The sequence below is a fragment of the Rattus rattus genome, chromosome 1 (genome assembly GCF_011064425.1).
Source record: "Rattus rattus isolate New Zealand chromosome 1, Rrattus_CSIRO_v1, whole genome shotgun sequence".
Taxonomy (NCBI): Eukaryota; Metazoa; Chordata; class Mammalia; order Rodentia; family Muridae; genus Rattus; species Rattus rattus.
In genome coordinates this window covers 2,277,449-2,299,278 of record NC_046154.1, presented here as the reverse complement: position 1 = coordinate 2,299,278, position 21,830 = coordinate 2,277,449, and the positions used below count along the sequence as shown (strand labels likewise).

Sequence of the window (21,830 nt, the reverse complement as noted above, 5' to 3'; positions counted from 1 at the left end):
GCCCTTTTCAGGCAGGCAGATATATATACAGTAGGGCACTTATACATTAAATAAATAAAATTTAAATCTTTAAAAAAAAAAGGGGGGGGGTTGGGGATTTAGCTCAGTGGTAGAGCACTTGCCTAGCAAGCACAAGGCAGCGCAAGGCCCTGGGTTCGGTCCCCAGCTCCGAAAAAAAGAAAAAAAAAAAGGAAAGAAAGAAATGCTGTACGTACCTCCGCTACATGCCATCCAGCTTCCCTCCTAACAACCTGCTTTTTGAGGCACTTGCAGTTTTCCCAGCAGGCTCCTGCCCTACCCCTGCACAGTGCAGGACAGCCCCATCTCTGCTTCCAGAGCACAGGAAGTACTGTGGTAAATGTGGGGGGCCCAGGCCCAATTTGATTTGCCTCTCCTTTTTTAAAGCACTCTCAGAAATTAAAATCTCTAAATCTTTCTTTCTTCTAAAACAAGGGAGTTTAATAGCCTTAAAATCAATTTGGGCCTTGGGTTTTTAATTATATAATAATAGGAAAAATAATAGCAATCTACCAAATAACTTTATCTCAAAAGGAAACATCTTTATATCTCAAATGTGCTTTTAAATGATTTTGGTATGAGGCTGCCACCAAGCCTAGCAACCTGAGTTTTTGATCTTTGGGACCTACATGATATAGGCTGTCTTCTAACTCAGATGCACACATATACACACAGACAGACAGACAGACTGATTAAAAATAAAAAATATTCTGGTATGGTAGTTTATTCATTTGTGCCCATGTCTTTCCACTTTAAACTTTTCAAACAGTTCCACTGTTAGGATTACTTCTGGGACAGATAAAATAGCTCAGCGGGTAACCTGAGTTCTAGTCCCACAACCCATGTAAAGGTGGAAGGAGGGAACAGCCGCACAGCTGTCTTCTGAACACACACTCACTGTGGCCCATTCACTCAGTCACTCACACACACGTAAACACTACACACAAATTAATAATAATAATAGCTTCTAAAAATTACTATTGCACCTCCTTACTTTTTTTTACTTATTTCTGCATGTGTGTAGGCTCTTGTGTAAGGTTGCAAGAGTTGATTCTGTCCTTCTACCATGTGGGTTCTGGGATCAAACTCCTATCATCAGGTTTAGTGTCCAGTGCCTGTACCTACCAGTATCTTGCTGGCCCTAATCTAAAAACAAAAGTAACAAAAAAAAAAAAATTAAAAATAGTATCTATTAGCAGGAATAAGTGATAGACACCTGAAATCCCAGGTAAAAGCGAGTTCGAAGAGGGCCTGGGCTATCTACCAAGACTTTATATCAAAAAATCAGGGTTGAAGAAATAAATAGCTAAGTGGTAAAGAGCTCGCTGTGCAAGCGTAAGGACCAGCATTTGGATCCCCAGCACCCACACAAATAGCCAGATGCAAGGACAGCTACAAACCTGTCTCAAAACAAGGAGCAGCAAAGGAAGACACCAGCATCAGCCTCTGCCTCCACACTCGTGAACATATGTGCTGTCCATTATGATAAAGCCAGAATTCTTTTGTCGTTGTTGGGGGTAGCCCAGAGGGTGACTATAAGGGAACAGCCTCATGTCGTCTGGTCTGTGACCAAAGCTGTCCTTGAAGTCATCCTGCTTCTGTCTCCCAGAAGCTGAGACCACAGAAATGTGCTACCACGCTGGCGCAGAACTCACTTTTAAATTCTCTGTTTTACCAAAACTTACACTCAAAATACATACAGCATTCCCTGAACACTCTAGGCCAAATTCTGACTTCAGAAGCTGTTATTTGGGGCGAGGACTCGCACACGCTTGCCAAATGCTCCCCACTCTGGTCCAAGTTCACCTCAGTTTTTATCTCAACAGCAACTTCGGGGCTACAGAAACTGTTTTAAGAAGTTGACATTTTGGGCTGGATTGCTCTCCCAAAGGTCCTGAGTTCAATTCCCAGCAACCACATGGTGGCTGACATATGGCTGCTCATCTGTTATTGGATCTCATGCCCTCTTCTGGTGTGTCTGAAGATAGCAACAGTATACTCATATACATAAAATAAATAAATCTTAAAAAAAATAAGTTGGGCTGGAGAGATGGCTCAGAGGTTAAGAGCACCGAATGCTCTTCCAGAGGTCCTGAGTTCAAATCCCAGCAACCACATGGTGGCTCACAACCATCTGCAATGAGATCTGATGCCCTCTTCTGCTGTGTCTGAAGACAGCTACAGTGTACTCAGATATAATAAATAAATAAAATATTTAAAAAAAAATAAGTTGACATTTTGATCTGTTCTATCTGTCTTAGACTTAGGGTTCTCTTTCTTTGTTAACAGCAGCTTTTAGCTAAGTCTTAAAGACATCATTACTGACAGCAGCCACTCCTAACTGCTCCCGACAGCACATGCAGTTTTAGAGAAGGTAAGTTCTTAGCTCATGTCCACAGTTAACAGCTTCTTCCCTAAGAACCTAACTAAACAGCACACTCTATCTAGCTCAGTGGTTCTCAACCTTCCCAATGGTGCTCACAACCATTAATACAGTTCCTCATGTTGTGGTAACCCCCATATGCTACTTCATGACTTTAATTTTTCTACTGTTGTGACCCTAATGTAAATACCTGCATTTTCTAATGATCTTAGGAGATCGCTGTGAGAGGGTCATTTGACCCTCAACCCTAAAGGGGTCTTGACCCACAAGTTGAAAACCACTGCTACAGATCCATTCTGAGGCTAGATTTGTTAACAAACTCAAACAGTGTGAGTCTGCATTCTCAAATGATTCTTCTCAGCTGTCTGCATTAATCTGTTCTCACTCCAGCTATCCAGAGAAAGGCCTTCCTTCTATGAATCAATTCTAGGTTGAAGCTGGAGAGATGGCTCAGTGGTTAAGAGCACTGACTGCTCTTCCAGAGGTCCTGAGTTCAATTCCCAGCAACCACATGGTGGCTCACAACCATCTGTAGTGAGATCTGGTGCCCTCTTCTGGTGTGTCTGAAGACAGCTACAGTGTACTCACATACATAAAATAAATAAATCTTTCAATAAAAATTCTACATTGTTCAGCAATTTTAAAAGACAGAATTCATTTTTAATAAGTATCCACAGGTTAACTATGGCAAAGAGATTAAGTTGGTAATTCATAACTCAAAAGTAAGCCATTTTTCTAAAAGGCAATAGCTATGACACCTACATTGGACCTTAAACCTCCACTTTCCACAACATTTTCTAAATAGTTCCCTGGAACAACCCAGCCCAGGAGCTTACACAACAGTAACTACTTAGGAGGGGACTATTACTGAGATTCCTACTTGAGGCCGCTTATGAGCTGACTGACAGAAACAGCCAACACTAAAAGCAGTGTATGGGCAGTTCACTTGGGGATCACTGTGCCAGGTTAATTTCTCAGACACCAACACCGCTCCAGGCTCTCTAATGCTCGGGGTGTTCAGTCCATCCTGCTGAATTAAGGAGTATGCTTGTACTTCAGCATACAGCAAAACCAAATCCACCAGAAATGCAGTGGCGTATGAATCAGTCAGGGTTCTCTAGACTGACAGAAATTTAGTCGTCACCGTGTATATACATCAATCAAGGAAGAGAGGTCGAAGGTCTCACCCACCACCCTGTTCAGAAGTAAGGTCTCTTTTTTCCTGTTTTCCTTTCCTGTCACCCATCAGTACAATCTAGGCTGGGCAACCTGCACGCCCCTAGACAATTCTGTCTCCACCTCCTGTCCTGCCACAGAAGTGCTGGGGTCACAGGGACACACTATAGGTCCAGGTTTTTATGTGAGCTCCAGGAATTTCACATGCCAAGCACTTTTACCCATTGAGCCACTTCACAGGACTGGAAAGAAATTAAGGCTAAAATCCCCACACTCATATATCTATTCTTACACTGATTTGGGGGGGGGGTAGGGGACTAGAGTACTGTAATCTGTCTCTCTGTCTCTGACACACACACACACACACACACACACACACACACACACACACGATTCAGGAAGTCCTACAAACACAGTCACATTTTTCTTTGACAAATTTGCTCAAGCAGCCAAACAAGCATTTGATTAAGAGTCTAGAAAACACATTGGTAGCCACACCTTTAATTTCAGCACTCAGGAGGCAGAGGCAGGCAGATCTCAGTGAGTTTGAGGACAGCTAGGGCCACACAGAGAAACCTTGTCTCAAAAATAACAAAATAACAAAACAAAAAGATTTTAAAACTATAGAATATGAGAGGGTCTATAAAAAGACTCTAGGACTTATGATATAGCATGTCCAAAGCTCTGAGTTCAATTCCTAGAGCTTTTTTAAAAAGCAATTTTAATAAGCTTAATTCAATTTGACTTTTCTCCAGGACACATACACAATTCCCAGTTCTAAAATGAAAAAGTAAATAATGAACCAGAAAACAAGTGCTACACAAGACCCTATCTGAAAGGAGGAGGTGAAGGAAAGGGGGGCTGGGGAGAGAAGGGAGGAGAGGAAACGAATAATCATAAATCTCAACATGTGTAATTTTGAACTTTAAAAACACATGTATTTCTCAGGAGGGACAAAGACTTCATATTCTTGCTAGGTCTAGTAGTGTAAACTCATAATCTCACTTGGGAGTCAGAAACTGAAGGTTCCATGACTCAAAATATAAAATACCTTACTTATATTCCTCTTCAGTACTTTGTTATCAAAAGGAATTGCTGAGCTAAGAAAGGCTCTCCATCTAAGAGTGAGAGGCACTGAAGCGCACCAGATAAGAACAGATCCTAGAAGTATGGCTGCCTCAGTCCTATCCCAAGTGACGCTTCTGTAGGGGCAGTGCTGCGGATTTGACCCAGGGCCTTTGCGTACTAGGCCGACACTCCCTTCCACTCAGCTATATCCCCAGGCCCACAGACCACATCACTAAAAGCTGTGTGTATCTACTAAGTTATTTAACCTCTCCAAGCTCCAGTTTCTTCATCTGTACAGTAAGTGTGACAGCGATACCTTAGAGAACTACAGTGAGGATTAATTTATTAATCCACGCAAGTGACTTACAATGGAACCTCACAAAATAAGCACACTGTGACAGGCCAATGTTACCCAAAAGCCTACATGGGCATGATGACTGGGACTGTGATTCCAGCCCTCAGGGCAGAGGCAAGGCTGCTTTATAATCCGAGTGTGAAAGGCAGATGCAGCAGCCTAGCCAACTGGGAAGCCCAAGACCAATGAGACATCTTGCCTCAACTAGCAACATGGATGGGGCCTATGGAATGACACCTAAGGTTCACGTCTGGGTTACATGTGTCAGCAGGGGTGGGGAAGGGGAAGATGGGAATCAGCTGAAAGGAAATAGGCATGTCAATCGAAGCATGGATAGTAGATTAGAACAATGAAGACCAATTACACTGATCTTAAATATTAAATAAAAAAGTAAGCCTTTTCAAAAACTTTTATTTTTACTTATTGGGGATGGGGGTACCTAACTGCATGTGTAGAAGTCAGAGCTCCTAGTGCTTGTGTGGGTAGTTCTTTAACTACTGAACCATCTCTGATGGTTTGATTCTGTGCTTTAAAGGATTAATTATCAGGGTTATCATATTGTACCCATTTTTGTTTGTTTTTTTAAACAGGGACTCCTGTAGTAAGGATGGCCTGAAAGTCCATGTATAAGGCAGAGGCTTCCCTGCCTCCACCCCTCAAGTGTTGGCATTACAGGGATGAGAGCTGGTCGTATCACTGCTATCAGTCGCACTTCACTCTCTGTACTCTCGTTAAGGGCCAAGAATCCTTAACACCTTTGTTCTCATGCTAGCCCATTGTCTGACTCCATCAGTGAAGTGCTACTGCATGTCTGCACCATCTCTGAAATCCTAAGTCGGCCTAGTGCACCGCAGACATTTTTTTCCAGTCACCACTTTTAGTGGCCACCAGACTGCAGGGAAATAGTCAAGAGCTATTTTTCCAGAAGAAGCATATATTTACAAATGAAACAGTCCAGATAATAGTGGACAATTTAAGTTAAAATAAGAGTAACTCCTGATGAACATATTGATTAAAAAGAGGAACTATTATTTTGGTTTTAGGAGACCGTGTATGTAGCCCAGGCTAGTCTTGAACTGCTCCTACCTCACCACCCATGGGTTAGAATTACAAGCATGCACTACCACTCTAGAAAGCATTACTGACAGGCAGTGGTGGCTCACTTGGGAGGGAGTCAGGTAGGTCTCTGTGAGTTCCAGTCCGGGGGGGGGGGGAGAAGGAAGGAAGAGCGGGAGGGAGGGAGGGGGGGGAAAACTTACATCTTCCACTAAAAACTAATAAAAACAGAGCTAGTAAAACTGACTATTGATTAAGGAACCTGAAACCCAGCCTGGCAATCTGAGTTTGATTCCTAAAATGCTCATGGTTCAAAGAGAATCAACTGCCATACATTTTCTTCTGACTTGCACTACATGCTACAGCACAGGTGTACACACACACACACATATATACACACACATACACACGCATGCATGCACGCACGCAGTCATGCATGAGTTCCTATTTTTAAAAAACCTAGGGGTTGGGGTTTAGCTCAGTGGTAGAGCGCTTGCCTAGCAAGCGCAAGGCCCTGGGTTTGGTCCCCAGCTCGAAAAAAGAAAAAAAAACCTAGATACTTGTGTAATTGTTTTTTTTTTTTTTTTTTTTCTTTTTTCGGAGCTGGGGACCCAACCCAGGGCCTTGCGCTTCCTAGGTAAGCGCCTACCACTGAGCTAAATCCCCAGCCCTGTTGTTTTTAATTTATGTGTAAATGTTTTACCTGCACATATGGATGTGGACCATGTGTGTCTGGTGCCTGTGGAGGTCAGAAGAAAACACTAGATCCTCTAGAACTGAACCTGGGTTCTCCCTGCAAGAGGGAAGTACTTAGTGCTGTGCCATCTCTCTAGCCCCTCCTAATTAATGTAATTTTTAGTCTCATAAAATTTAGATATCAAATCAGAGTATCTTTATTTAAAAAACCTTAAAAGGGTTGGAGAAATGGCTCATCGGTTAAGAGCACTAGATGCTCTTCGAGAGGTCCCAGTAACCACATGGTGGCTCACAACCATCTGCAATGGGATCCAATGTCCTCTTCTGATGTGTGTTCTTAATGAGTATTTGGACAAGGTCTTACTGGGAATTGAACCTACAGCCTCATCTATATTGAGGAAGTCCTTTGCCAACTGAACTACAGACCTAGGCCCTGGACAGGCTCTTGGATTTTGTTGTTGTTGTTCCTGGAGCGTTTTGTTTGTCTGTTTGCTTGCTTGCTTGTTTTGGTTTTTCTAGATAGGGCTTCTCTTTGTAGCCCTGGCTGTCCTGGAATTCAATCTGTAGACCAGGCTGGCATTTAACTCAGAGAGTCACCTGCCTCTAATACTCAGGGCTCCAGAATTAAAGGCATGCACTGCTACCACCAAATCTGGACAGGCTCTTTATGATGGGGTTTCCAGCAGTGTTTATGTAGAGGTAAGTTTTCCAGATTTCCTTAAACAAGGAGAAAATCGTGGAAAAAGCAAGACTCAAAATCAAATTGTGACTTTGACTCCCAGGAAGATGGGCCAGCTCATAGCTGTACATTTACATTAGGTACTGGCTATCAAGCTACACAGAGCACATGGCAAGTCCTTTATCCACACCCTAAAAAGACTGCAGTCCACTACTGCTGTTTGTTTTGAGGTTGTTTGGTTAGTTTGTTTTGTTTTGAATAGTAGAATTCCTTATAGTCCAAGCTAGCCTGAACTCTGTATTCAAGGATGACCCTGAACTCCTCCTCTCCCAAGTTTACAGGGTGCTAAGGCTAGAACCTAAGGCTCATACGCCACCGACTGAGCTCACCCCTACAAATAATTGTTTGGTGTATTTTATTCTGTCTCTGTCTCTGCCTCTCTGTCTGTCCGTCTGTCTCTCTTTTGTTTTTTGGATTTATTTATTTTATGTATTAGTGCTGTATCTGCATGTACATCTGTGTGCCAGAAGAGGGCATCAGATTCCATTATAGATGGTTGTGAGCCGCAGTCTGGTAGGACCTCTAGAAAAGCAGAGCGCTTTTAACCACTGAGCCATCTCCAGCCCCCTTTCTGTCTCTTCTTAAAACCAATTTGTTTGAAATACTAGTAATAAGCAATACAGTGGTCACTTACATACTGAGAAAAATAGTTCCAAGGTGATCCAGCGCTCTCTTTTGGAATTCTTGGGCACTGCACCCATGTATAGCACATATATATTTACAGAAAAAGCATACACACACACAAAGAAAATTTTTTTACAACTTTTTTAGCCAGGCAATGGTAGCACACACTTTTAATCCCAGGACTTGGGAGACTGGGGTGGGTACATCTCTGTGATTTCAAGACCAGCTGATCTACATGAGTCCAGGACAGCCAGGACTATACAGAAACCTTGTCTCAAACACACAAAAAGGAAAAGCAAATAGGCAAGAAAGAAAAAAAGAACAAAGGAAGGAAGTTAGGAAGGAAGGAAGGAAGGAAACCATTTTCACTAAAAGTCTAACAACAAAGCTTAGAAGCACATCATAAAATTGAGTAGTGGACATTAAGAGTTTATACCTGGGGGTTGGGGATTTAGCTCAGTGGTAGAGCGCTTGCCTAGCAACCGAAAGGCCCTGGGCTTGGTCCCCAGCTCGGGGGGGGGGGGTTATACCTGGAGGCAGGTGACAAAGCTCTATGGGTAAAAAGGCATTTGCCACCAAGCCTGATGATCAGAGTTCAACCCCTGAAATCCGTATGGTAAAAAGGACCAACTCCTGAGTTGTCAATGGATGTCCACATTTGTATGCACACACATACACAAAATTAAAAAATGTTGAGAACAAACAAAACATAGGCTAAGGGATGTAGCTAGCTCTGTTAGTAAAGTGTTTGCCTAGTATATATGAGGCCCCAAACAAAGCACGGTAACATGCTTATATATAATCTCAGCATGGAGAATATGGAGGCAGAAAGATTAGAAGTTCAAAGTCATTCTCAGCTACATAGCAAGTTTGAGGCAAACCTGGGCTACACACGTCTCTATTTAAAAAAAAAAAAAAAGTTAAAATAAAATACTTGATTAATTAAAACAACTTATTACCACATACCCCAGAGGAGGTTTTTCCTACTGGTACAAATTAACCTCTCTGCTTCCAAAGAAAAAGTCCTGAAAGCCAGGTTGGTTGACACAGGTCTATAATCCTTAAAGTCAAGGAGCTGAGGCAGGATGACCACAAGTTCAAAGCCTGTCTGAGTGATACAAAGCACACAAAACCCCACTAGAGGAGCTGGAGACATGGCTCTGTGGTGAAGAGGACCCAAGCTCTGTCCCCAGGCAGCTCACAACAACCTGACCAACCCATAACTCCAAGTCAAAAAGACCCAGCATGGACAACTCAAGGGTGATACATCTAGCAATACACGCATACATCCATTCACACATACATCCATACAGACACACATCCATACCCATACATCCATACATACACACATCCATACACACATCCATATACACATCCATACATCCATACATCCATACATACACACATACATACACACACACATCCATTCATCCATACACACATCCATATACACATACACACATCCATCCATACATATACACATCCATACATCCATACACACATACATCCACATCCACACATACATACATCCATACATACACACATCCATACATCCACACATCCATACATCCATACACACATACATACATCCATACACACATACATACATCCATACACACATCCATATACACATACACACATACATCCATCCATATACACATGCATACATCCATATACACATATATCCATCCATATACACATACATACACACATACATACATACACACATACATACATCCATACACACCTGCATACATCCATACACACATACATAAAAATAAATATTTTTCTTTTCTTTTTTCTTTTTTCTTTTTTTCGGAGCTGGGGACCAAACCCAGGGCCTTGCACTTGCTAGGCAAGGGCTGTACCACTGAGCTAAATCCCCAACCCCAAAAATAAATATTTTTAAAAGTAAATTAGTGGGAGCATCTCTACAGAACAAGCAAAATATGTACTTGGCCTTCTAGAACAGTCAGTCATCTAGCAATACAAACATAAACAAACAGATACCTACACACCTTCTTCTTAAGTAATTTTCAATTATAATTTCAGATTAGAAAAAAATGTCCCAGACATAGTTCTGTGCTTTTTAAAGCTTCAAGTGCCTTGCCAGTAGTAGATTTAAAACTCTGAAATATATTCACTTAAACACACTCTTGTCAGCATTACAACAATGCCCCATTATCCACTCTTGGATGCTGTCTCCAGGTAATTTTTAATCCCGTCTGACCTTACCTACCAACAAGAACGGACACCATCTTTACCCTGCCTGCCCATCACTTGCTTGTGCTTAGGGAATTATAATTACAGTGACCCCGCCCGCCTCTCAGAACCTCCGCGCAGCACAAAGCCTCCTTGTGTGATTTGGGGAAGGGTGCCTTTCCAGGCTCTCAGCAGAGGGTGAGCGCAGCGTGAGGAAGGAGGAGAGGCGGGTCAGCTGGGCTGGGCTGGGCTCTGCCTGGACACTACGCAGAGGGGTTTTCTTTCCTCTGTCCCCACACCCCTTTCTCTTTTTCTTCTTGAGACAAACTCTTGCTAGGTAGCTTTGGCTGCCTGATAACACTCACTATGCAGTCTAGACTGGCCTCCAATTCCCAGCAATCCTGTCTCAGCCATATTCCGCCTTTGGGGTTTTCCTTGTGGGTGACCATCAAGAATCCTGGTCAGCCTCTGTGCTCCCAGAATGGGACTATGGGAGGGGCAGAGCCCATCCTGACAGACAGGCACAATCACTAAGCCCGGAGTGGCCAGGGAGCAGAAAGACTAGAGAAGGGGAAGGCAAGCAACACTGTCCGGAAGTGCACCCCCTGGCCCCTCTAGAGCCGCAGCAGCGGGGGCAGCAACAGCAGCAGTAGCAGTGGTGGCCGCAGCGGCAGTGAAGGCCTCACTCCAGGGAGTCAGAGCTCCGCCTGTGCGTTACTGTCACTACTGGGAGATTCCCATGACTTATTCGGGCAGAATAAAAATTTAGGAAGGACACAAACTTAGTTATTTTAAGCAAGATAACCGAAAAGCCAAACAAAAGAGACAAACAAAAATGGTTTTTTGTTAATCACGAGCATCTCAAATTGGTGAAGGCAGTGCTGAAATGAAACTTGTTTTACTTTCAGCCCACCCACCCTTACCGCTAAAACGCACGGAAGCAGAGACAGGAACCTTCTCTTCTCCAACTCTAGAAACACACAAAACCCACGCAGAACACACCCCACCACCTGGCTGTGCTTTCTTTCGGACACACAGACATCTCTTTCTCTTACCACTTTTCTCCACTTGTCTCAACAAAATCCAATTATTATATTCAGGGAAATACACTTTATTTCTACACTACAAAAGCAGAAAATGCAGAAACAGTCCTCTGAATTATGACTTGCCCTAAACAGAACACAGGGAAGGCCCACTACCCCACACCTGCCCTCATCACCTCAGTCTCCATTCTACCCAACAGCACTCATATCCAGTTAAGGAAACAGTGAAAGGAAACAGTTCCATCACTTTGGAGGTCTACAATTAAGGTCTGTAGATCTTCCTTGTGTGGGCATAAGGCCATTTTATTTTCATTAAACATTTCTATTTACATATAATTTCTTCAAAATTTCCTGGTAGACATCAACAAATACACAATGGACTTCTCTAGCCGCCACCTCAATCATTGCTTTAAAATAATAAAAGGACAATAGAACCCACTTCACATGCAGCTCTCCCTAGAGCCACCAGGAGTGTCACTTGACCATGACAACTGTTCTGGAAAACACTCGGCCATCATTTGCAAACGCAGCCAGTCTGTCCTTGGTACACATTACTCCTTCCTCTCTTCCCAAGGAAAAACCAAAACAGCAGGAAGCATAAACAAAAACTTAAAAGAAAATAAACGGGTAAATACTTTTTAAATTGGCTAAAAAGCCTCAGGTCTCAGAAATTCAGGAACGCTACACTAGTATGAATGAAAAACAGATTGAAAAATAACATCCTACCTCCCAAAGTGGCCGCTGCAAGAGCAAGCGTGGGATACAGCTACTTCTCACCTGTGTTACCAATGCTGCTGTCTTTCTAACACATTTCTCTCATGTTTTCCCACAAACCATTTCCTGCTTATTCTGTATTATTTCTCCAGTCTCAATACAGTTTATCACATAAAGCTGAAGTCTTTGATTCAGTTAATGTAGTGTTAAAAGGGCAGGACTGAAATCCTTCCAGGACAAGTTCAGGTGGAGAGCTAGGAACGTATGTCGGTGGTAGTGTTTGCTCACTTAGTTTATTGAGACTCTAGGTTCAAGTCTCAGAACTAGCCCCTCCCCCAAAAAGGATTGGGTTATGATATAACTAAATTGACAGAACATCTGTCAAGCATACACCAAGCCCTGTACTTGATGCCCAGCATGGAGGCAAACTAGAACTGCAACCCCAGCCCTCCCGTAGCAAAGGAGGGTCAGAAGTTCAAGGCCAGACAAGACCAAATACCAAGTCTGAGACAGATCTGAGAACCGTGGAACCCTGGCTCAAAACAGCAAACAACAAAAAACGCACACAGCAGATTCTTTTAGAGCCTCAAACCCAGCACCAAGCCAGCCTTCAATCTAGAATCAGAGTAAATATGGAGGACACAGTCACTGCTGGACTCAGAGGCCCAGAGCTGGCAGACTTCAGTGTGAGACCGAGAACATGGCCCCTTCTCGAGAATGGAGTGCCTTTGTTTGTTTGTTGTTTCTGCATGTGGGAGCCAGAGAAGAGCTTGCAGGCGTTAGTCCTCTCCTTCTACCACATGGGTCTCAGGGATCAAACCCGGGCCATCATCCATGATGGCAAACAAATCATCCACTAAACCATTCTGCCAGCCCTTAGTTGCTCATCCTGACAAAAGGTTTCACCCTCAGTTGCTACCTGAAATAGATGGTCTGTTCTGGAGGTCATGTATATAGTCCTTTTTAGCAGTCTTACTTAAAATTAATTATTTAAAAAAATTAAAACCCCTGGAGCCATGCTGTACTTCTAAAATGAACCCATCAGAAAGCACCTCAACAAAAACAGGCATTTCACAAGTTCCATCATCAGAAACTCTCACCTTGATATAAAACTCTTAAGTGAATCAAGACTAAAAGTCTAACATCTAAGGGAAACTAGTAAATTCGGGCGAGGACACTTCCAAGTCAAGGGACAAGCAATCATTTCCTAATATCTAAAACCTTTCATGGTTCCAAAAGCTGAAGCTCAAAGGTAGAGAGATAATAAGCCAAAACACTACAAGAATCTCCATAAACTGCAGAGGGCTAAACCAATTTTCTCTTAAGAAGGGGATGAGGGAGACATGAGAGACACTGGCTCATCAGGTAAAGGTGCTTGTGACCAGGTCTAATGACCTCCTCTGTGGAGCCCCTGGAACCTGCATCACAGAAAATGGACTCCTATATGTTGTCCTGCAACCCCTGCAGCTGCATCCACCTCACACAAAGCAGTAAGTGTGAAAAGAAAAGGGGGCATGAGGACTGGAGTGCAGGCTTATTAAATAGGCAGGGCTGAGACCAATGCCCTCGGCCCTCCTAAGCCGCACACATTTGCCAATCGGGCTTTGCTTTCTGTTAGACCTCTTGCTACTCTTCTCCCAACTATAAAAAGACAGAGTTCTCAATGAGGTAGAAGCCTGTAAATTCTGATGTAGTCCTCTTGTGAGCCCCTTATCCACCTGCCCTGAAGAGGAACTGGCAGCCTGGATTAAGATAGGCATGGCCAATCAGGTGTGCATACCTAAAATCCTAGCCCTGGAGAATTGAAGCAAGAAAATCTGTAGTCCATGACCAGCCTCAGCTACACAGAAAACTGGAGGCCCACCTGAGCTACATGAGGTCCAAGAATACTGGGGCCATAATTTACTTGGTAAAGTGTCTGCCTAGGCACGCCCCAAACCCCAACACAGCATAAGACGGTTTGTTGCAGGCCTATAATCCCAGCATTCCCACCATTCAGGTGTAAGCAAAAAGACTAGAAGTTCAAGGTCATCCTCAGCTGCAAAACAAGTTTGGTGCTAGCCTGAACCACAGGAGACTGCCTCTAGAAGGAAGTGGGTTAAAAACAGGCCTACGATCCTACCCTTAGCATTTTTTTCTTTTCTTTTTTTTTTCCAGAGACAGGGTTTCTCTGGAAAACCTGGAGCTCTGGCTGATCTGGAACCCACTCTGTAGACCAGGCTGGCTTTAAACTCACAAAGATCCCTGCCTCTGCCTCCTAAGGGGTAAAATTAAAGGTGTGAGCCACCACTGTAATAAGTATGGGTGTGTGGTGTGCATGCCCACATACGCATGTTTCCAAGGCAGGAACACAGGTGTGTCCAAGTGCAAATGCACTCATATGGCTGACAGAGGTTGCCACTGTGTGTCTTAGTTCACTCTCCACCTTCGGTCTCATTGACCCTAAAGCTTGACAACTTAACTAGTCTATCTTAGCTAGCCAGCTTATTTGGGGCGTCCTCTCTCCCTCTCTAACTCCCAAGCTCTGGGATTATAGGCAGCTGCCTGTCATTTACCTGGTGCAAAGGATCTGAACTGTGGTCTCCAGGCTTGCTCAGCAAGCACTTTACCCATAAGCCATTTCTGCAAGCTGCTCCCTTGTCTTCCTTTATGTTCCACCAAGGGTGCATTTGATGGCCTATGCCTGCACTCAGAAGATTGAGGCATGAACATGGAGAGGAAGGCTGGCCTGAGCTGAAAGGACCCGGTCTCAAAGTGATAAATATCACAGGGTTCACATCCTACCCAGTCATGGAGCAAGAGCAAAGCACAGCCTGGGGGAGAGCCTGGAGGCTGGGCTCGGGCAAATGTGGAACAAGTCCTCAAACTCTAGTGAGTGAGCTGAAGGCTCGAGGCTGGGTCCTTCTACCTGGTAAATCAGAACGTGCAGGAGCAGTTTCATCTTTGACAAAACTCAAACTGCTGATCTAGGTCCACTAGAAAACTAGAAATCCTTCATGTTCTCCACCAACTCCAAAATAAAAATCACCCATGGCTAGGAAAACGGCTCTGCAGTTGAGCACTAGCCATGCTTCCCAGAACTCAGAGTTGCTTACAACTGTAACTACAGTTCCAGGGCATTCAATGCCCTCTTCCAGCCTCAGGCACCAGTATACTCTGCTACGCGGTCATATATGCTATACAGTCATACATGCAAGCAAAACACCCATACTTAAAATTTTTAAATTAAAAATAACAAACTGGGGTTGGGGATTTAGCTCAGTGGTAGAGCGCTTGCCTAGGAAGCGCAAGGCCCTGGGTTCGTTCCCCAGCTCCGAAAAAAAGAACCAAAATAAATAAATAAATAAATAAATAAATAAATAAATAAATAACTTTTTTTTTTAACGCACAGCATAACTAGGTTACAGGTCAGAAAGGGTAAAACAGGAGCACCAGACCGGGCACCTAACAGACTATGCTGACTAGACGCTGTAGTTACAGATCCAGTATTAGAGGACAAAACTTTATGTTCTATAAACAAAAAAATGAGAGACATATGAGAAATATTTCAGACATCTGAGAAATATTTAGAATAATACATTTAATCTCTGTACCTCACATCCAACACTAACAAATCTTAATTTGCAATTTCCTGATCTGAATTTAGGTAATATTAAGTACAATTAGAGCTCTTTGCATCGAGACTTCTCCCAGGCTCTACCTTCCCTGCCCAGAGATAAGTACTACTTGTGAATTTTTGTAGTTCCCACACATGCATTTACACTACTATGTATGTAAATAACCACAAATAATTCTGAGTTTTCAAAATATACAAGTGGAAAATCTCTGTAACAATTCTGGGATCTGCTCCCCCAAAACATATCAGGTTTCTAATATACATCCACTTCTAATACATTAGCTATAATTTACTGGGGTGGAGGCTTAGGGTAAGTTTCTTAGTAGCCTATGCTGGCCTTGAACTTGCTCCACCTCCAAAGTATTAGAATTACAGGTATGAGGCGCCATGGCTGCTTTTATTTATTTTCTCACAGGGCTGCAATGTTCATTCAGCTGTGTGGGGGCCCTGGGTGTGTGTGTTCAGTGCACAAATGAAGGCGGTGTTTACCGGTATTCCTGCACATGCATGTTCATGTGGGTGCTAAAGGCAGCATGGGCATCTTTCTCTGCCACTGTGCACCTTATTTTTTTGAGGCCGTGTCTCTCGCTGACTCTAGCTATTAAACCTACAGGGTGCAGCTGCCTCCACACTACTCACACCACAAGATGAGGGTTGAAGGCAAAGACTGCCATAGCTGCCTTTTACAATCCAAACTTGGGCCCTCATGCTTTCATAGAAAGCACTTCACCTAATGAGTCATCTCTTCAGACTGTGCAAGGGTCTTTCTAAAAGTTTATATGGCCCTCCTGGTGCCATACATGGATTCATTCTCATATATATAGAGAGAATTTTATTTATTTTTTATTTTATATGCATTGGTGTTTTGTCTGTACATTTGTCTGTGTGAGGGTGTCAGATCCTGGAGTTACAGACAGTTATGAGCTGCCATACAAGTGCTGGGAATTGAACCTGGGGCCTCTGGAAGAGCAGACAGTGTTCTTAACCACTGAGCCACCTCTCCAGCCTCTGGAATAGGATTCTTGTACTTGTATTTATTGTCTTTACATATTTTAGATAGATGGGTATTGTCAACCAGATACTTGTTACACCACTACTCCCCAATGTTGCGCCCATTTCTGTTCTCACTAACAGTATATAAAAGTACGGTTTATTGGGGTTGGGGATTTAGCTCAGTGGTAGAGTGCTTGCCTAGCAAGTGCAAGGCCCTGGGTTCGGTCCCCAGCTCCGAAAAAAAAAGAAAAAAGAAAAAAAAAAGTATAGTTTATTAATCCCAGCAGTCAGGAATCGGGGAAGGTGCATCTCTGTGAGTTCAAGGCCAACTTTGTCCACAGAGCAAGTTCCAGGCCAGCCAAGACTACACAGCAAGGTCCTGTTTTTAAAAATATTTTCCATCCCCATAGGGATAGAGATATAGTTCTGTGACAGAGTACTTGCTTAGCACATAGCTAGGTCCTACCCTCAGCAGAACAACAAGCAACAGAAGTTTTATTACTTCTCTACAACCTTCCAAGTGCTCACCAGAACATTAAAGTTCTGCCCCGCTCACAGGTATAAAATAGCATATACTGGTGTTCAATTGAATTTGTCTGATTACAAGTCTTTGACAAATAAATTTTCTTATACATATGAGCACATATGTGGGCATATCTGCTAAGTGTATCTCTTAAAGTCACGGTTTGTTTGTACTACTAGGAACTGAACCCAGGGCCTGAACTATGCTAGTCAAGCTCTCTCCCTTTTATTACATTTCAAAACAAGATTTTGAGGCTGGAGAAATGGCTCAGCAGTTAAGATCACTGGCTACGCTTGCATAGGGCCCCGGCTCAGACCCAGCACCCACATAAAGGCTCACAAACAGCCCGGAACTGAACTTCCAGAGGATCTGACACTCTGTTCTGGCTTCCATACAATGCAAATACATAAATACCTGCAGACAAAACGCTTACATATGTAAGATAAATCTTTAAACCAGGTGTGGTAGCACAAGCCTTTTTAGTCCCAAACTCGGGAGGCAGAGGCAGGTGGATCTGTGAGTTTGGTGCCTGCCTGGTCTACAAGGCAAGTCCAGGAAAGCTAGGGAAGGCTCTGTTACAGAGAAACCCTATTTTTCAAACATGCAAATAAGTAGATAAATAAATCAATCTTTAAAAACACACACACACACACACACACACACACACACACACACACACACACACACACACACAGCTCTAACAAAATCCCAGGATTTTTCTAAGTTGACCAGACTTTGGTGACCACCGGGCCTGGAACTCTTGATCCCTCTACCTCGGTCTCCCTAGTGCTGGGATCACAACCCCAAAGCATCCAACAGAGCCAAGATGGAGAGCTCCGGTACAACGCAGGACAGTAAAGAAACAGCCGACTTTGAGGAATCAATCTGGACAAAAGGCCTTAATTAATTCATTTGCTAATTAGTCTTTCTCCTCCTTCTTTTGTCAAGCCTACTTCCAAGACAATACCTTAGGCACTCAGGGGCCTGTATCCTTAAGGGGTAAGAATGAAGCTAAGCAGGTGATCTTAAAGCAGCATGTGTCTATAAAATATTACTCCTTACTCAAAAAAAAAAACATGAAATTATGTCAGACCCATAGGAAAACTCTACATTGTAGGCAGCATTCAGCTTGAAGACTCGCTTCAAACTTATCCTATTTGGTTCCCTTTTTTTTTTTTTTTTTTTTTTGAAGCATCCAGTCTTTTTCTCTAAACTAAATTAGCTGCTGTCCTCCCTCCCCTTCAGCAATCCCTTTATCTCCCCTCCCCCACAATAACTACATACCCTCTCTCTTTCCCCATTCCATAGCTTCTACTGGTCTTTCTTCATTGCCTGCTATCCATCCATCGCTTTCTCTACCTCTTCTGGAAGAATTAATACCCTCTCTCCTTTTCTAAGATGCACGCAGAGTGAAAGCAACTCACCTAATCACCCCAAGTAAGAATGGATTTCTCCCGGATTGTAAAGCAAGCAGGAGGGTGACTTGTCCTAACCCTTCCAACTTCCTTCCCCCTTCTAGGACAGCTGCTCTTCCTCTGAGAATTCTCCAAGTGTGGTAAGTCCAAAACCATCTAGAAAAAGCTCGGATGGCCTTCTGTAGCATGCATGCTTTTTTACCAGGACCAGTTATATATTTCTGTTTCGGGCATAAACAAAACTCGGGCAATTTCCTGGAAAAGACACTGTATGAAACAGGCCTCCTTCCCTTTCATTCCCGCTGGGCTGGCTTAGCCTATGCAGTGGTGAGAAGGCTGACCTGGAGAAGACTAAACGGTCCCTGAGTCAAGTTTCCAAAGCTCTACTCCACTACCTCAATAAAACCCTCTCGGAGCACATCCCCCTCCCCGCCCCCGGCAGGAGTCCTGCTCGCTTCAGCTCCCCAAATCGGTTCCCCAGGGCACTAAGCTCCCGAGGCAGCTCCTGTTTCTCCTTCCTACCTGTCCGGGTCAGCCCAGAATAGGTTAGCTACCCTGGTGGGTGTGCCAGGGCGCAGGCCCCAGCCCCCTTCTTCCTACCACTCCAGATTAAGGGACTAGGGACTCTACCTCCTCCCAGCCCCCTCGGCTGGCGGCCCGCACCAGCTCCAGGGTGGCCCTGGTTCTCAGCCAAGACACGACTCTAGCTGGCTTTGTGACCTTGGGCAAGTCACTTCCCCCCGTAAGCCTCAGTTTCCTCCCCGGCTGAGTCGATTCCTCACGAGGTCCTGCCCTGCCCACCCCGCAGGAAGGGGCTGCCCAGCGGGTGCGAAAACGCTTTGTGAGGCGCTCTGCCCGGCGGAGGAGCAGGGCTCCCGGGTCTCCCGGGCTGGACAAAGCTGTGGCGGGCAAGGCTCCTCCCTCTCCGCGGGACCCCTTGCCCCGGACTGACCCTCACCCCTCCCCGCACAGCCCGCCCCGCCCCGCCTAGCCGGCGGACCCCGTACCTGCTCCGGGCGCTCTGCCGCAGGCACCGACACCCTGCGCCCCGCTCCGAAGAGGCCCGTGGCCCGGAGGGCTAAGGCGGCCGGCGGTGATGGGCTCAGGCCGGGGCGGCGGCGGCGGCGGCGGGGGCGCGGGCGGCGCGGGGCCCGATCTCGGCGGGCCCCGGCCTGGGAGACGACGGCCGAGGCTGGAAGTGCGCGGCGGCGGCGGCGGCGGCTGAGGCGGCGGCGGCGACCGCGACCGCGGCGGCGGCGCTTCCGCTCATGGCGGGGCCGCGGGCAGCGGCTCGGACTGCGACTCGACTCCGGCGCGGCGGGCGCTGCCTGGGCCCGGACCGGCGGCGAAGGAGGCTGTGGCGGCGACGGAGGCGGCTCCCGGCGGGCCAGGAGGCGGAGCCGAGCCGCGGCGGCGGCGGCGGAGGGGGCGGGGACGCCGGGGGGGGGAGGCCGCGCCGCGCCGCCAATGAGCGCCGGGCTCCGGGCCGTGGCTCCCGGGCGGCGTCTAGGGGATCCTCGGCAGCCGCGGCCCGCCCAGGCGGGGAGGCCTGAGCCAAAGCTCTCCGCATCCGCGCCCCCAACCCGTGCTGCCCCGCCCCCGGCCCGCCCCCGGGGCGCGGCCGCCGGCCTCAGGGGCCAGGCAGACCGCTGCGCAGGCCCTGCCGCTCCGCCGCCTCAGGCAGTGTCTGCGCCGGGGAGTGAGCCCGGGTCCGCCCGGGTTAGCCTCAGCCTTCCGGGCGTTCCACGACGTTCGCTGCGCCTGCCTGCTTCCTGCTGCTGCCCCCTGCACGTTGGTCCTCCCTCCCGGCTGTCTTCTTAAAGTTTGTGCCTTTGAGACACTTAGGAAAGAAACTCTCCCTTCGCTTCTGAGGCTGATTGGTGATAGATCAGTCTCCGCGGAGCCCTAGAGAACCGCAGAGGCGGAGACGGAGGAGTTGAAGATGAGAGCCCTTTTCTGGATCCTGGAGACCCATCTTGAATTCCCAGCAGAAGCCAGAAAGACTCAGCCCTGGTCTTCGCCCCCGGTCTCCGACTTTCTCTTCCTCTTTCTCACTTTAAATACCCTTGTTGGTAAAACCCTGACAGGAAGCCGTCCAGGCAACTGGGCCTAATCTCAGAAGAGGAAGAGACTGTGAAGTGAGGAAACACTTGGGGCTGTACTGAAGGCTTTCCTATTATTTGGGGAAGATTTCTGAGGATTCAAACTCCCTCCCTTCCCCCGCCTGCCCTCTTTTTCTCAAATGTGATGCTGGCTGCTAAACCCATTATCTTCCCATCTTTCTCTGGCTCTCGTTATCCATGGAAGAGCAAAATAAACTCAACCATGTGCTGAGTGTCTCTAAGTACAGGCATGTGGGTAAGGGTGCAGCTAAGCTGCCGGCTAGATTGTTTTCCTAAAAATTCGCTTCAGCCTTTCCCTGCACCACGCTAAGAAAAGATGGGAGGGCAAAGCAGGCGACCTTTGGCGACGGACATTTCCAAATCCGCAGTCGACACCAGATGATGCATTGTCTTTCCGGTCATTAGCGGTGCTCAGAAATGGAGAGACCATGATAATAAAGATATTATCCAGGCCTCCAAAGAGTTTGCAATCTCCTTAGAGGTCAGAGAGTCTTAGAAGTTGTGGATGATAGCTGCATCAGAGGAGGTCATTCTTAGTCACTTAAGATATTTGTAGCCAAATGTCTAAGCTTCACAGAACCTGTCTCAAAAAAAAGAAAACAAAACTCTTAAAGATCTTGATGAGTATTTCACCAAGAAGGGACGCTGTATTGCAACACACTGACCAGAGAGCCTAGCTTTCCCTGCATTTCAATCCCTGAGTTTCTTGTCACGGAGAGTCAGTTAATTATTTTCATGCTGGGGCCTCCATCGTAAGGCCCACTGAAGATCATCTGTAAACCACTGTTCAGAGGCATCTTTCCTTTCATGAATCCCAGCAATCTTGAGCATAGTTTAGTCTCTTTGTGTTGTTTTGTTGTTGTTTTCAAGTCAGGTTTTCTCTATATAGCCCTGGCTGTCCTGGAACTCAGGCTGCAGATCAAGCTGGCCTTGAACTCAGAGATCTGCTTGCCACTGTATCTTGAGTGCTGTGACTTAAGGGCATGTGTCACCACCGCCCAGCCAGTTCAGTCTTTTTATCCCCACAGTCAACACCCCAGATTCATCTCTTACAACTTCAAATTAGAGCAAATGCCTCAAGTGACA

At 45.6% G+C, this 21,830-nt stretch overlaps 1 protein-coding gene across 3 annotated transcripts in view; it reads right to left on the bottom strand.

Moving 5' to 3' along the window:
• Window positions 1–19,847, bottom strand: part of Rnf38 (ring finger protein 38) — a 107,507-nt gene extending 87,660 nt beyond the window's left edge. For all 3 annotated transcript variants that reach the window (XM_032891483.1, XM_032891493.1, XM_032891510.1), the window contains exon 1: window positions 19,629–19,847. The gene's annotated coding sequence lies outside the window, so the exon portion shown is untranslated. The remainder of the gene's footprint in view (window positions 1–19,628) is intronic.
• Between the last annotated feature and the right edge of the window lie 1,983 nt (window positions 19,848–21,830).